This window comes from Neodiprion pinetum, chromosome 6, assembly GCF_021155775.2.
Source record: "Neodiprion pinetum isolate iyNeoPine1 chromosome 6, iyNeoPine1.2, whole genome shotgun sequence".
Taxonomy (NCBI): domain Eukaryota; kingdom Metazoa; phylum Arthropoda; class Insecta; order Hymenoptera; family Diprionidae; genus Neodiprion; species Neodiprion pinetum.
In genome coordinates this window covers 25,039,931-25,054,196 of record NC_060237.1, presented here as the reverse complement: position 1 = coordinate 25,054,196, position 14,266 = coordinate 25,039,931, and the positions used below count along the sequence as shown (strand labels likewise).

Genomic DNA, 14,266 nt, shown 5'->3' with positions numbered 1-14,266 from the left:
TAGCAGCCGCGCTGCCCACCAAAGTCCCGCGTTCTACGGAGTAAATTACCCGGAAATTCTCCCCCGCCGTGCCGCAACTACTTCCTCCGATTAAATTTCGCTGCGCCAACTGCAGTTTCGGAGTGGGAAAATTTAGGGAATCGTTAACTGATCTACGACTCCGATTGATCTTGCACCCGCTGACTTTAGAGCCGTCGAACGAACGCGACAAGGTTCAATACTTTTTGGTACCCTGAACCGACCCAGACGTGAGAGTAAAAAATCTGTGAGGAATGCCACGAGAGAAATCCTGACCAAAATTCGGCACTGGCGTTGAAAGAAATTGGCGACAGGTATTATATCAGAGACGCGGTTATTACACCTGTGGGTGTCGCGAGATAATCTCGGACAGCCAACCGCACCGCGATACTCAAGAATTTGCGTCTTGAGTGATGGAACGCAGACGACTGATTCACAATCAGGCGGATTAAAATCCGGCTGATACCTTGCCGCGTCTGGTTTGGCTACGGATCAACGACACACACGGATTTGAACGCCGAGTCATACGCCTTCTAGAAAGTGAGTTATATGCCAAATGTCAGCATGATCGTATGTCACGCGGATGTGTTCTTTCGTTCGGCAAGTGAGACAGAGACTTGTAATACCAGTACCGAAGACTGGCTGCAGAAATCCTCCGTTTTGCTCCGAAAAAATGGTGGGTACCGATCGGCCCCTCGAGCCGATCGTCAGTAATCCACCGAAGCTCTTCGTCCTGGCGAAGCTTCGTCGCATAGTTTGCAAGGACAGGGGTGATCCGAGGGATGAGCTAATAACTAGTTTGATTGTCCGTCACGGTGTCCGGTGGCTTGCGAGACCCGGAGGCCGTCCGGAAGACCTTTAAAGCGACCGGGGTCGATGCACCCAGTCACCGACGTCAAAACACACCGCCGATACGTTCCGGTGCAGGTCGACGTTGATCGTGGCGGCGGTGGGAGTAGTTCCCACCGTCTAGTCATCCCGGTTAGTCTCTGCTCGCGAGGGGAGCTGGTAATTCCTGGAACCTGGCGGAGGCGCAGCGCTGTCTGGCAAAGCCGTCTGCCTCTTGCCGAGGCACAAATACATCCCCGTCGAACGAGTAAAACCAGTGGGCCGAGCCTCGGCTTCTCTTGGCTTCTCTTGGCTTCTCTTGGCTTCCCATCGCTCGCCTTCTCGGCCTCCCTCGGCGCTCCGCGTACTCCTCGACGGCAGCTCCTGCTGGCTCGCAGAGCCGAGTAGTGGGTACATAAAACCGGAGGCAACCGGCTTCTAAGTAGGTACGTGATCAGCGATAATAACGCGACTCTGAAACGTGGAAGATCACCGAGCTGTTTGCTATTGGTGACGCGTATGCTGCTTTGCCGTCCGATCGGAAGATTTCATTTCTCTCTCGGATACGCGACGAAGCGACGGGATCGTTGAAGGCTGCGGTTAACGGAGGGGTCGATTCCAGGTCGATCCCGGGTCGCCCGAGCGCGGGTTCCTCTTTTTCTCTTATTACTTTGTCTAACGGTCGTAAATCCCAACGAGCCTGATCTCTACTCTTGATTGGTTAGCTGAATGTACAAGTTAAATCGCGGTTTGATCCACCGTTGCAATTGCATGCACTATTCTGTTGCTGCTGCTGCTGCTGCTGGTGCTCCCGATCGTTAGCGGATGAATCGTTGAATTACAAGTAGCCGCCTGCTGCCGCGGTAAGGTACACTCCGTACGTACACGTGTATGAATATTATTCGCATACATGCGTCGTCATTAGTTTCACAGTCACCTACGGAGGGGGAATCGCTCTATGAAACAACCACGATCATGCCCCTCGAGGAAATGAGCCGACTCTCCGCAACTGTGGCGTATCGAATCGAATACGAGTCTTCGTTTTTTACACTCTTCTTAGAGATACCAATCGACATGAAAGGACGGACCGTACGATGAGACGATATCACGTACCGAGTACTTCTGGCGGTTACGGGTGAAAACTTCTAATGGTTCCAAAGAGCTGAACTGAGATTTTCCTGCCGATTCGTCCCAGGAATTATGAAAAATTCCAACAACTCGGAGTATTGGCCCTCTGAACTGACGAGACGTGTCATAACCGTCGATTTGGATTTCGACCCACACCCCATTAAACTGTACACAGACATTCCGATCTCTGCAGCGTTCGTCAACCCTGCAGCAGGAGCGTAAACTCGCCACGGTGTTATTTTTAGAAGCGAATGAATTTTATTCACCCTCATCGGACATCGACAAGAAACTATTGTGACTTCGCATCTTCTCGTTCGTGGTTATCCTTTTGCCGGCGGCGTTCCCCCTGCAGGCAGGATCGTCCCGAAGCGGACGAGGGGCGAGCGAGGACGAAGCGCGTATTTCTAACAACCTACACCGACGAGCCAACCGAGCGATCCTCCGGCTCCGCGTAGGTACTACAAGAGACAGCAACGACGTACTCGAGCGCAATCGCGGAGCGCAATTATTTACCGGAACGGTAAGGCATTCGCCCCCAGCTTTTCATCTCCGTCGAGAGTCCTGTTGGCTTCTCCTCCCTCTCGCACTCGTTCGGGAAGGCGTATTCCCTGCGACTTCCGATCATTCGCCACGTACCTACCTTCGCCTTCGGGAGGCACAACTGGACTACGACAACTATCTTGGGTGGGTCAGGTTAGGCGTAGTTGGGCACGGTTTGTATTGTTTCTTCGCGGCAGGCTTCTCTTCGGCGTAATACGAGCCGCGGCATGGCAGCGGGATATAACCGCTGCACCTACGTGCGCCTCCGCATCGCGGGCAGCAAAGGACCCGGTAACCGAGACCATGCGGTCTGCGTGCGGCGGAGAGCAGAGGGCTATTGTTGAAGACGCACGACGGGCTGCGGAACGGGCGTGCGCGCTCGCGAAAGATCTATCGCAGGAATTTGCGTATGTAGATGAGGAGCCGGGGCCGGACTGGACTCGACTGGACTCGACTGGACTCGACTGGACTTGGACTCGAACCGGCCGTTGCCGGCCAGCTATTGTTTTCCAAACAAACCACTATCACTCAGGAACACACAGCCCCGCAACTACCAGACTTATTACGATATGCCGCTTTACCCCTTGTCTCGAGCTGTCCGAGGCGAGGAGGACTACCGAGTCGCCGACGCCCTTTTACTATCTTATATTCCACGCCGCGGTTTACTTTGTAAAACGCCAATCAGCGATTTTCCACCACCGATCGGAGATTCTCGTCAAATGCCGGTTAGTCGGATTCACCTCCGACTCGATTCACTAGCGAGACTTCGCGGAGAAATTGGCGACGAGTAATGGCCGTTTATCACAATCTCCGGAGATTCTGGTTAGTTTCACGACGAGGGAAGTCCGCGGCTTTGAAACACCGCTGAAGACCAAGCTGAGAAAGTCGGAGCATCGATCCAAAGCAGGAAGAGAATAGCTGCCATGTTGGTACAATATTGTAATGCCTGGATACACAAACACCCGAGCAATCCAGCGCGAAGAACAGCGTACAGTAATCGTCTATTTTCAATCGGACGCGATGCTCTCCATCACAATATGAAAGTCACGAGAGTCATAGGTCAGTGCTCGTACGCTAAGGTACAGGTGGGTTTGATGGAAGGCGCCGTCAGTAACGCCTGAATAGCTTTTCGACCGGATAGCTTCTGGCGGCATAGTTTATAAGTACAAGTTCCGTCGCTCGCGATACATATTGGAACCTTTTCTTTTTTTTTACGCTGACGAGGATAAGCGTTGGAATTTTCTCATGCCTAAAGAGTATCTACGGTGATGTTGATAGACCGTGGATTTAATCGCGGAATGATTTTGCTCGACGGATGACGCGGATTGTATTGGGGAAAAGAAATTTGCCAGAGTTTTCGATTATCTTGGCGGTGGTGATGTTATCGTTTCATAGCCCACTGCGGCCGGCAGTTGTTTATCGATCATTGTATGCGATTCGATGACTAATACCCGGTGATTTAGAGAGCATGTAACGCCGCTTCGCGAGTGTTGCGCATGGTCGCAGCTTTATTGTCCTTATTGCCCGTCTCTTTACCATATCGCCGTGCCGCACAAGGCGCTAGCCAAGCATCTTCACGGTGTCTTCATGGTGTAATGCTACATAAATACATCGTTATCTTGGTACCGTCGATCGGTACTTGATAAATCCAAGTTTTATAACGCGCGCGTCCAACGAACGATTCATTCCGCATCCGACGTACTTAGTTACAAAACGCTACGCGGTGGTAAAATTCAATAATTCGTACATCGTAACGTAACGAGGGGTCGGATAAATCTGAACCACGACCCGTGAACATCCTTTACAGATACCATTTCAATCATCAATCAGCCATCAGAAACGATTTTCCACGCCAACTTGCGGTTCACTCCTACCACTGAATTTCAGTCCCCGTGCATCTGGCCTACAGTCAGCCGAACTTTTTATCGCGACAATCTGTAGCCGCAATGAATTTTTCAGAGTGAATAACAGTCGCAAATGCAAAAAGAAAGTCGCTGAAAGACTCGAGATTCCGTTCCGCGAGAGCCAGCCTGCTTTCTTACGGTTGATTTTCACATACGTAACCTTGGTATACAAACACTGGTTTCTAAGTACACATATCCATTTATTTAATCCCATTGCCTTGAGGCGGGTAGATGAACACAGGCATACTTTGAGCGTATTAAGTATTTCATGCCTACAGGGAGCTCGAGTACCGAAGGCTTAGCCTGGTTCGATTGTATCCATTCGAAAGACGATAGAGCCGATGTCTACTGTTCTATTCTCTCGACGCAACGTCGGTAGCAGCGAGTCGATTTTCGCAGGTATGAAAATTTTCGAGAAATGATCATTTGAGAGTGCGACGAATTAGCAATTTAAATTCACCGCGTGCGGGGCCCGCGGAGCTACTACGACGAGTACCGTTGGGTCCGTCGGTGCGCGGAGCGCATACATGAGTCGGGGCACAGGAGGCACCTTCCTTGACCCATGCGCAACAAATCCGCGAGGAGCTATAGGATCGCGGAGAAAATGTTCTTTCGCAAAAGCGTCGAACAAGGTGGACAGCCGGGTAAACTTCGCGTAGGTACCTATATACCGATATATATATACATATACATGTACGCGTCTCTCGAGTCTATTGCGGGGAAATAATAAATATGTGCGGTACGTAGCGCTTAGAAAAAGCCTACAAAGAATACGCACACCTGCGCTTACGCGTGCGTGGGAACGCGCGTCGCAGCATCCTCCTTTCCGTCTCGCTCGTATATGACATACCTGACGACGACGTGGACAAAACCCTACAAACGTTGACCGATTCAGTCGGTCAGGTAACCGACCGTCAGCCTCTCCCTCTGGACTGTTGTACCCGCGAGTCTGGTGCGCTGCACTTTCTACCCGCCTGTCACTCGCGGACGTTGTGTGAGAGCAAAAATCGATCGAAAAATGCGAGGGTGAAATATTTGGGAAAGGAACGGAAAAGGAACGAATTAACGAGTTACCCACTTCAGCCTTGACAGTACGACGCGCGTGGGATGAGCACGCCAAAATGTATGTTGCATGTTTAGATGCAGCCCACCTACCCACCTTCTGGTAAACAAACCTTAGGTATTATTATTATTAGTTTTATTATCACGTATACGCGTTGCACGGGGTATCGATACAACGGAGTGCACGCGTTGAAGTATCCTACGCACGTGCCACTCGCGGTTATACCGCCAACCGTCGACATGATTATCGATACGTTGATAATTTATCATTCTTTTTAGCTACCGGTTACGTATGCCTTCGCTCTCGCTGTCCTCGCGTTGTTCTTTGTCGACGGAGGTAGGTAGGTAGGTACAAGGTACCTCGTACCTACGGCCCGGCCCGCCTGTCCACGTCTGAAGCGCGGGGAGCGCCAAAGGGCGCGAGAAGTGATTGATGGACCCCGAGCAGATTAATATCTTGTCAGTTTTGCACTCGTCGGTGAATTTTGGAGGTTGTCAAATAACCCGATTGGAGCTGATAGGATCTATGGTTGAATTATAGATGAAAAGTTCGTTCGTCTTGGGGCTGATCAAGGGACTGACAGTTTTTCGACCAGGGGATGAGTCGCGAATCGTATAACAGATAGGCACGTACGCTCGTAATACCGACGGTGCACGCTTTGGTGTTCAACAAGAACAAATTTGTGCTGCGCGTTATAGGTATACAATATATGGTATATACAAACCGCGGGTATTTATCACTCTCGTTTAAGCAGCCTTGCGCAGCCAGCCGCTCTGCCAGGCGGGAATGATCGAGTGGGCAGGTAAAACTGCCAAACGGACGCGAAGTTCCGGGAGTAACGCGGTACGATTTGCTCGCTCGCCAATGTGTCTCTCTCGCCCACGGTACATATATCGCAACGACTGGTGAATAATTTCTCGGCGATAAGCGTGAGCAGGAAGTCTTTTGGCAGTAATGACGACTCGAGTCTTATGCAAGGCGATGCACGCGTCTACCGGTGCGAAACTAAAGTTAAAAAGACATACGAGTTAAAAAGAAGAATTTAAAGTTAAAAAGAGATACGAAGTAAGACAAAGTCTGCAGGATCTGGTTGATCGGTAAAAAAGAAACAAATCGAAGATCGAAGATGGAGAATCAGCCCTGCGGAGATGGAAGAAACCTGGATTGGCGCGGTGAGAAACGTATCTCGGTAGCAAAATTATGTACAAAATTTTGTCAGATTAGTGAATACGGAAAACTGTGCCTACACATCGGTAGAGTTTCACGAATGCTGTCCATGTATTTAAAAAACTATGCTACTTTTTCCTGAATAACTGGAATTCAACGCTAATTATTTACCAGCAGTCAAGGTTATTACCAAGAAAAATCTGAGCAATTTGCCACGACCAATCTGTAGACCGTGACTAATTCGATCGAGTAATATTGAGAAGTCGAAGAGAAGATTTGCGGGATGAGCAACGATTCGGATTCCGATCGAGGGTGGCGAGCATATTCCAACGAAAAATCTTCCGGTCCGAAACGATCACCGGTTGGAGTTTCAACGATAAATCGACCGGATGAAGGATTGGAATTCGCGCGACGTCGGTGTAAGATGCAAATACGACAAGGATGCTGCACATCTCTCCGCGTCGAGCGACCGGCGTGTGTACAACAGTTTTTTCTCCTCTATCATAAGTTGAAATAATCGTTCATCGAGAGCGAGCGTCGAACGAGGACCCATGCAGCAGTAGCTGCAGATCATAAGACCGGTGAAACAACAACGGAGAACCTGAGGTATCTGCGTTCCGTAGCAGCCGATTTCCCACCGACAGTCACTGCAGGGTTACGTACAGGTGTTCCTAATTGGAGATTTATAAACAATCCCGTCTAACGCAGTACACCGCAACTTGTCGCAAAGCCGACTGATTTACACAGGCAAGCCTCCTCATGCCGTACGTCAAGACAGATACCCGGGTATCTAGCAGCTCTCGCGTATTAGAATCGTCAGATGGTGTGCCCGTTAGTCACCGATCACCTGGGTCTTAACCTATAAAGCTATAATACCCGCCGACTGCAGTGTACTCGGTAAGCGTGTCGCTGCCTTGGTCGCGGCCTGCGAGTGACTTATGCCTGCGCGGTGATAAGTCCGATTAATTAAGGATTCGAGCCGACGGTGCGGCGCGCGGGAGTCGCAAAGGGGTAGCGACATTGCGGCGGCCAACTATAATCCTAGACTTTGGCGCACGTACCCGGTGTAACGTAACGTGCGGAGAACGTACCTTGCGCTAGGACGAGTTCCCCATGCTAAAAATACAAATTTTGGATTCCAGACGCGGCGCTAGGCCCAAACCAGCGAGTTAATCTCTCCCCGGATCTGGCGTGCGTCCGCGTTGTTTCATAATGAATATCGTACGTTTCGCGGCTATTTCGCATAAGCGGAGAAACTTATATTCGGTACGTACGGTTTTTACGTGAACGAGCACGAAATGCGAGCGATATTCTATTCCCACGCGTTTTGCACCGCGGTTCGTGGTTTACGGAGGAGGACGCGAATGAGGAATAAGAAAGGAGAAATGTGGTAAAAAAAAATTAACGGTAACTTCAAGTTAGTAGCGAAGATTAGCGCGAGAGCCTGACGAATTAATCAAGACACCAGGTGAACGCGCAATAAAAGATACGGCGGACATTACAAGAGGCAGCGCGGACAGGTGCAGCCCGTTGCACACAGCGCGAGTTGCATAGAGGAGGAACATTTATCGTTAATAGGATTTGTTGCCGCGCGGCTCCCGAGCTCCGCGGCATATGGAAGTTTGATCGTTTATTTTCATCACGGTAATTGAATTATATTACCTCATATTTTCATCCTGAGCTGCAATTCCATTCCGATCTTGAAGGAACCCTGCGGAGAGTGAGTGAGCGGGAGAGAGATAGAGAGATGAGAGGGAAGATCGCGAACCTTCCGGGAGCGCGGCGGACATCAGCCTTGCATTTATTATCGATGTAATAATTTGCCGTATTACTAGGTGTAACGTGCGGGCTGCTTCTTCTTCTTCTTCTCCTTCTTCTTCGAACCAGTATTCTCTCGACACGCCGCACGGCAAAACGACGGCTTCCCGCTCGATAAGTCACCGACTTAAGCCACTTTAAGTCACACTCTCTCCAGTCACTTCCCAAAGACTTTCGGGCTATGATTTAGTGCAGCGTTTTTAGCAGTCCCGGTTATTTCAACAGATTTATCGAATGATTTACAACTGATACTTATTTAACATTTATTTTCACATTTGTTTTTACTTCGTTTTCTTTTCTTTCGGTATTACTGTTATTGTTATTTTACGCTTTTCTTTTTACAACGTGCATCGTTTCGTCGAGTCGTATCATAACACATTTGCGATTATTAAAGTCACTCGCTCCAAGGTATCCTTATCTCAGAATTTATGCGAACTTGTCGAACGGCTCTGTGTATAACCGTGAATATGTAATAACGTTAATGCGGGGTTCGAGAGACAGTTCTCACTGTTTCATTAGTCGCTTCTTTTTCGTCATCTTTTCATTCGCTGTATCTGTCGACAATTCTCCGAAGATTATTTCCCAAGGTAATATCTGAAATATAAAATATTACCGGAAAGGTGTATCATAAACGCCTCCACTATTCTCTGTTAGCGCTGTTAGACGTATCGGCGAGTCATCGAGCAGCCCAGCTTTCGAATTATTGGAAGCCTGAGGGATCATCTCATTGTCAGTGTCGAGAGGAGAAATATGCTTTACTGATTCCCAGTTTCTAGAAATGTGGGGGTTACTATATGATACGTACACTGTGATTATTTCAAGCAGAAGTCTGACGTGAATCCAGTTATCCCAGAAAAATCACGAGACTAATAAAAATTCCCCTAAACATAACGCTATAGCTGGCCCAGAAGTAATAGAAAGGCTTGACAAATCATTGGAAATATAATAACTTCTTCAAGGATTGAAAAACCAGTCATTCCTCGAGTATTCAAAATGGCGCGCAGCTAAAAGAATGAGAAGGGGATACGGTGAAACAATCATTTGTTATTTGCGGACCTGAGGTGGACTTGAAGCTTTGCCCTTAACTCCCGCCCACCTGTGCCTCCTGGCATATTTTAAACCCGTGGAAGTGATAATTCTCGATACCATTCTCCTAACGAGCAACAAGAAAATTGCGCCGGTAAGACTGATCCTGGCAAAATGATAATAAGAAAAAAAGGTAGAATCTTTCAATAAAAGCTTGTTGTTAAAACTGAGACTTTGCTTGCAGGTATCGTCGACGAATGCGAGCCCCGTCGGCTGAGTCGCTGGTTGTATTGTAAGGAATCCGCGATCTCACGATGGTGTGGCAGAACTGCGTTGAAGAGTGTTGCAAAATATTGGCCAATCAAGCCGAGTATCGAGATAAGATATTTCAAGATCTTTTTATTACGAGCGAGGAGGATCAAGTCGAAACTTCGTTCGGTTCATTTTATTTCTACACACATGCATAAATGTACAGCTATATACACGCGACGTGACTGCTCGACATCGCGTACTCGCAGTTATTATACGCAAATATGCGTGCAAACTTGTATTGTATACATATTCGCGAAGAAGTGGAGCACGGCGTGAAATTTGGAAGATTTTTTTAACAACCGCAACGATTTAAGGCGTCTCTCACTCCCGTGGAAGGTACATGCGGCAAGCAGAGTACAGGCGATTATATCTGATCTTGGGCAAGTCGTATGGGAGGTAGGTAGATAGGTAGGTAGGTAGGTAGGTAGGTAGGTACACCACGTAGGCACCGTGTGCCTTCGTGAGATGAATATTAGTCCGCAGGTTGTGCCTTTGACCACGAAACAAGATAGGGAGTTTGACTTTGAGTGACATATAATTAGGACCGTTAATCAAGCGTGAATAATGAGACGTGAGTGCGATCGTGGTGAATAATTAGACGTAAGAGAAGGTATTTTATAAGTATACAGAGGTGCAGGTGAACAATAACGATTGCTAGTTAGAATTTCATTACAGATTATAGCATACGCGGACGTGATAGAACATTAATGAGTTACTTATGATCGTATCGAGGCAGCGGAAGAAGAATGAACAGCAGCCGGCAAAGTAATACCTGAACACCGTGTACATTATACCATACAGAAGGGACATTAATTATTTTCACTGTAAATCGGCACAGGGGAAATTGCAGTATGCTCGTTATACTCTTGTTATTGTAACGTTGTTAATTTTCTTTCACTAGCACGTAGGTATATCATTCATTTTTTACGTCTCATTCCCTCGTTTTATTTTTCAGCGACGCATTGGTCAGTGCAAAGCGCAGTTGGTTATGCAAACGAGAATAACGACTCATCGCGAACCGTGGTTTAATCGCCGTCTACCTCTCTATCGAAACAGGCAGTGTAGATGCTTCGAGAAACTCTAAACTAAACGATCCGAGTCGTAGGCGAGGTTGAATAGATTGTTGCATAAATTTAGTGAATCATTTGACTTTACCAACGGCTTCAAAGTGTCCGGTGAACTTGAATTTGAATAGCTGCAGATTATACATATACTTACGTTTCTAAATTGCATAACGCACATTGCCGACCGCGAATTACCCAAGTGATACTGTGAATTTACAAACTAGACGTGAATCATCTCTAAAGCAAAAAAGCCTTCGCTACGTGGGTGAAATTTCATTTGGCTAGTTCGTAATGGACGCGAATAAGTTGTTGACGTAGACAAATAATAATGATGACAAATTACATTTTATTGCGCCGTTGTACAGTATCGATAGAAACTTTCTCACCGATCGAATAGGTTGATTCCCGTTGATTGGTAAGAAAAATAATCAAGGCAATTATCTCAGAGCGATTGACCAAATAAGCCCAATGGCAGAGTCAGTCCTCGTAGTGTCTTCCGTTGGTGTTGAACGGGTCGTCGTTGATCGGAGGTCGTTGGATACGGCGCCGAAAATATTTCCTGTATTTCTCCGGAGGCGCGCACCTTATTATTCTTCGTCTTCGTATTCGCGTTCGTATTCGTGTTTGCCGCTCTTATTCGGGTCGGTCCAGGATTCGGCTTTTCCTGCATCCGGTTACATTTCGTGCATTCGGGTCTTCGGTCTTTTCGTTTCGTGAGCGAAGTCGTAACAAGATCGAGGTACTGTCGGTGAGGAATGCGATTTACACGAAGAATGAAGATAAATCCGTTCATGAATCCCGATAAACGATGATCGTGTACGATACTCGCGTAAGCAATGTGGCAAAATACTCAGTGTGTGTATACAAGTGAAGTAAGAAAAGTCTGACAATGGGTGGGTTCGACAAAGAAAATTCTTCAGTCAGATGGACAATAATGTGAAAAGTACAATGAGCGAGCGTGTGCAATGCGGATGGTACGATGGAATAAATATTATATATCTATAATCGGGAGGTGAAAAATGGAGAGATCAAACAAAAGATCCTCCTTGACATTGAGGAGACTTTTCAAGGTGGTGGAAGTGACGTGACACGTGGTGTTTAGAGACGCGCCGACAATGCAGGCGGTCGGTGATATCGTCATCGACAGTACCCGTACCTTATCACCTTCACTGACAGCCGACATCCGGACCAGAGTGCAGGCTCCAACCCCCACCAGAGGACCCGATGGTCGTTCCTGTTACTGTTGCTGAGGTGGTGGTGCTGGTGGTGGTGGTGGTGGTGGTTGACGATGGTTGGAGGTGGTCGAGTAGCCAACGTGCACCGGGTGTCGAGTCCCACTCGGCAAACACTAAGCAGCAGCCACAGTCCTCTCAAACAGGAATAGCATTAAACACTGATCTGCAATCGCGTGGCCAGCGTGGCGCGGCGGTTCGGTCCCCAAGAAGAAGTCGGGAGGGCAGGGACAAACCCACGCGTCAACTCTGCCTCCGCAAATTGCCACGATACGTACGGGGAGGCTCAGAAGAATCCTCAGATCGACAGAGTCGTCAAGTGTTTCACCGCAGCTGGGATTGATCATACGGTTCCAGAAATCGGTTTAACGGTACGCATCGGTCAGTCCCTGTGCAACGATCACACGAAATCACACGTACACGTATCCGCCGATGACGAGCTTCCTCCTACAGGCCAGGGTTTCAGGGTCACGTTCGTAGCGAGTCGAAACCGCAGAAGAATTCGTTTCGAAAACACCGGGTAGATTATTTGCTGCCAGCGTTTTTCTCTCTTTTTCTCACTATATCTCCCACGATAGTGGGGTACCTGTTTCCAACGTATGGCAACTGTAGCCAAGCCTGTTGACTCTGCGAAACGTATGATCCGCCAACGCGTTCACCTGCATGACGTGGACGACCAGATCGAAGCATGGTGTCCCGGCTCTGCCTGATGTCGGTTTGCGAATTAGCATCGAGACCGTAGGCGGCGATAGATGCAAAGGTGGGAGATGATATCGACGCGAATCACTTCGTCGATGCAGATATGAATTTCCAACAACCGGACACCTGTTAAGGCAGACTATTCGCTTGCTCCAAGGAAAGCCTATCTTTCCGTGGACTAATTGGAATATATCGCTCTGGTTCCCTTTGCTCGTTCCCCGACCTTCCACGTCGCACTTGCTCTCTATACTTCTCTCGCTCTGATCACGGTCGATAGTTGCTATCGGGATGCGTATCGTGTGCCCGATGCACGCTTCTGTGATGCTGCGGCAAAGAACCATTTTATTGTGTATCCGAATTTCCAACCCCGAGATTACGTCGGAACACAACTGAAATCCGGTCCCTTCGTTTTCGTCATTTTCAAGAATTGGTTACGTGATTTTGAAAAGCAGGTTAAACGATCTGAGATTAAGATATAATCGTATATTTCCGTCAACTGGTCTTTGGAGACAGATTGAAGCATAGCAAAATTTCTTTGGAGTCCCGCGATTTCACTGAATTTTCAAATAATGTATTTTGAGAGAAACACGCAGCGTGATATTTATGCGCAATTTACGTACTCCTCGTTTCTAAATTTCACATTGCTCACATTTCACCGACAACCTCATTTCTCTTGTTAAAATTCTCGTTCGTAATAATTTACGGTGGGTAAAAGGAGAAGTTTTAAAAAAAAATTGTAGCGCAAAAACTAATCGTAGCGGAATCGAGATGCGAAAAATGGAAAGTGTGACCCTGGCAGCCAATCGTGGATCCCGTGAGACAGGCCATACGTCAATATTGCCATAGGCTGATGCCCAAGCGATACACATATACAGGATATACCAGCTACTATGACGCCGACATTTCTCTCATACCTGTATGTATATTTTCAGCTTGCGGGCCCGTTTTACTCGGCGTAATAACGCTCGACTAATTACCGATTTTCTCCGTCGATTGCCGGTTGCAAAATTGCCTCTCACTCGGCAGAAAATAGACTTTTAAGAACTGACCAATTAAAGATTGTATGTACCAGACGTCAGCCGTAGCTATTTACTTCTGTAACGTCTATCGGATTAAATCGAGACGGACGAGACGTAGGTAGAAATGACACCCTGGACTCGATCATTGTCCAATCAACGCATTCGTACCAGGATCATTATGTAGAATTCACAGTTAATTGAAACGTCATCGTCATTTTGTCTTTTTGACTCGACGCAGATTAGGCTGTGACGATGACGCTTCACACGCGTTCCAGTAATCAGTATTACGAACCGAACGTGACCTGAACATATGCAAAATTTTTCATACTCGAACGTGATGCAGACGTTACTTGACAAAGCTGACTTGACATGAAACGGCGGCGATCTGGATCTCGAGTTATCGTCTCAATCACGTGGCGAAATAAAAATATTGCGCGGGCGTTGTTGG

At 47.8% G+C, this 14,266-nt stretch overlaps 1 protein-coding gene and 1 long non-coding RNA gene across 4 annotated transcripts in view; both read right to left on the bottom strand.

Moving 5' to 3' along the window:
* LOC124221674 (uncharacterized) overlaps window positions 1-12,275 on the bottom strand; it is a 32,418-nt gene extending 20,143 nt beyond the window's left edge. For both annotated transcript variants that reach the window (XR_006883847.2, XR_006883846.2), the window contains exons 1-2: window positions 11,255-12,275; window positions 8,311-9,060 (exon numbers count right to left, since the gene is read on the bottom strand). This is a non-coding gene — a long non-coding RNA (uncharacterized lncRNA). The remainder of the gene's footprint in view (window positions 1-8,310; window positions 9,061-11,254) is intronic.
* LOC124221654 (myocardin-related transcription factor A) overlaps window positions 1-14,266 on the bottom strand; it is a 168,849-nt gene that overhangs the window by 90,759 nt on the left and 63,824 nt on the right. The gene's annotated exons all lie outside the window — the stretch shown is intronic.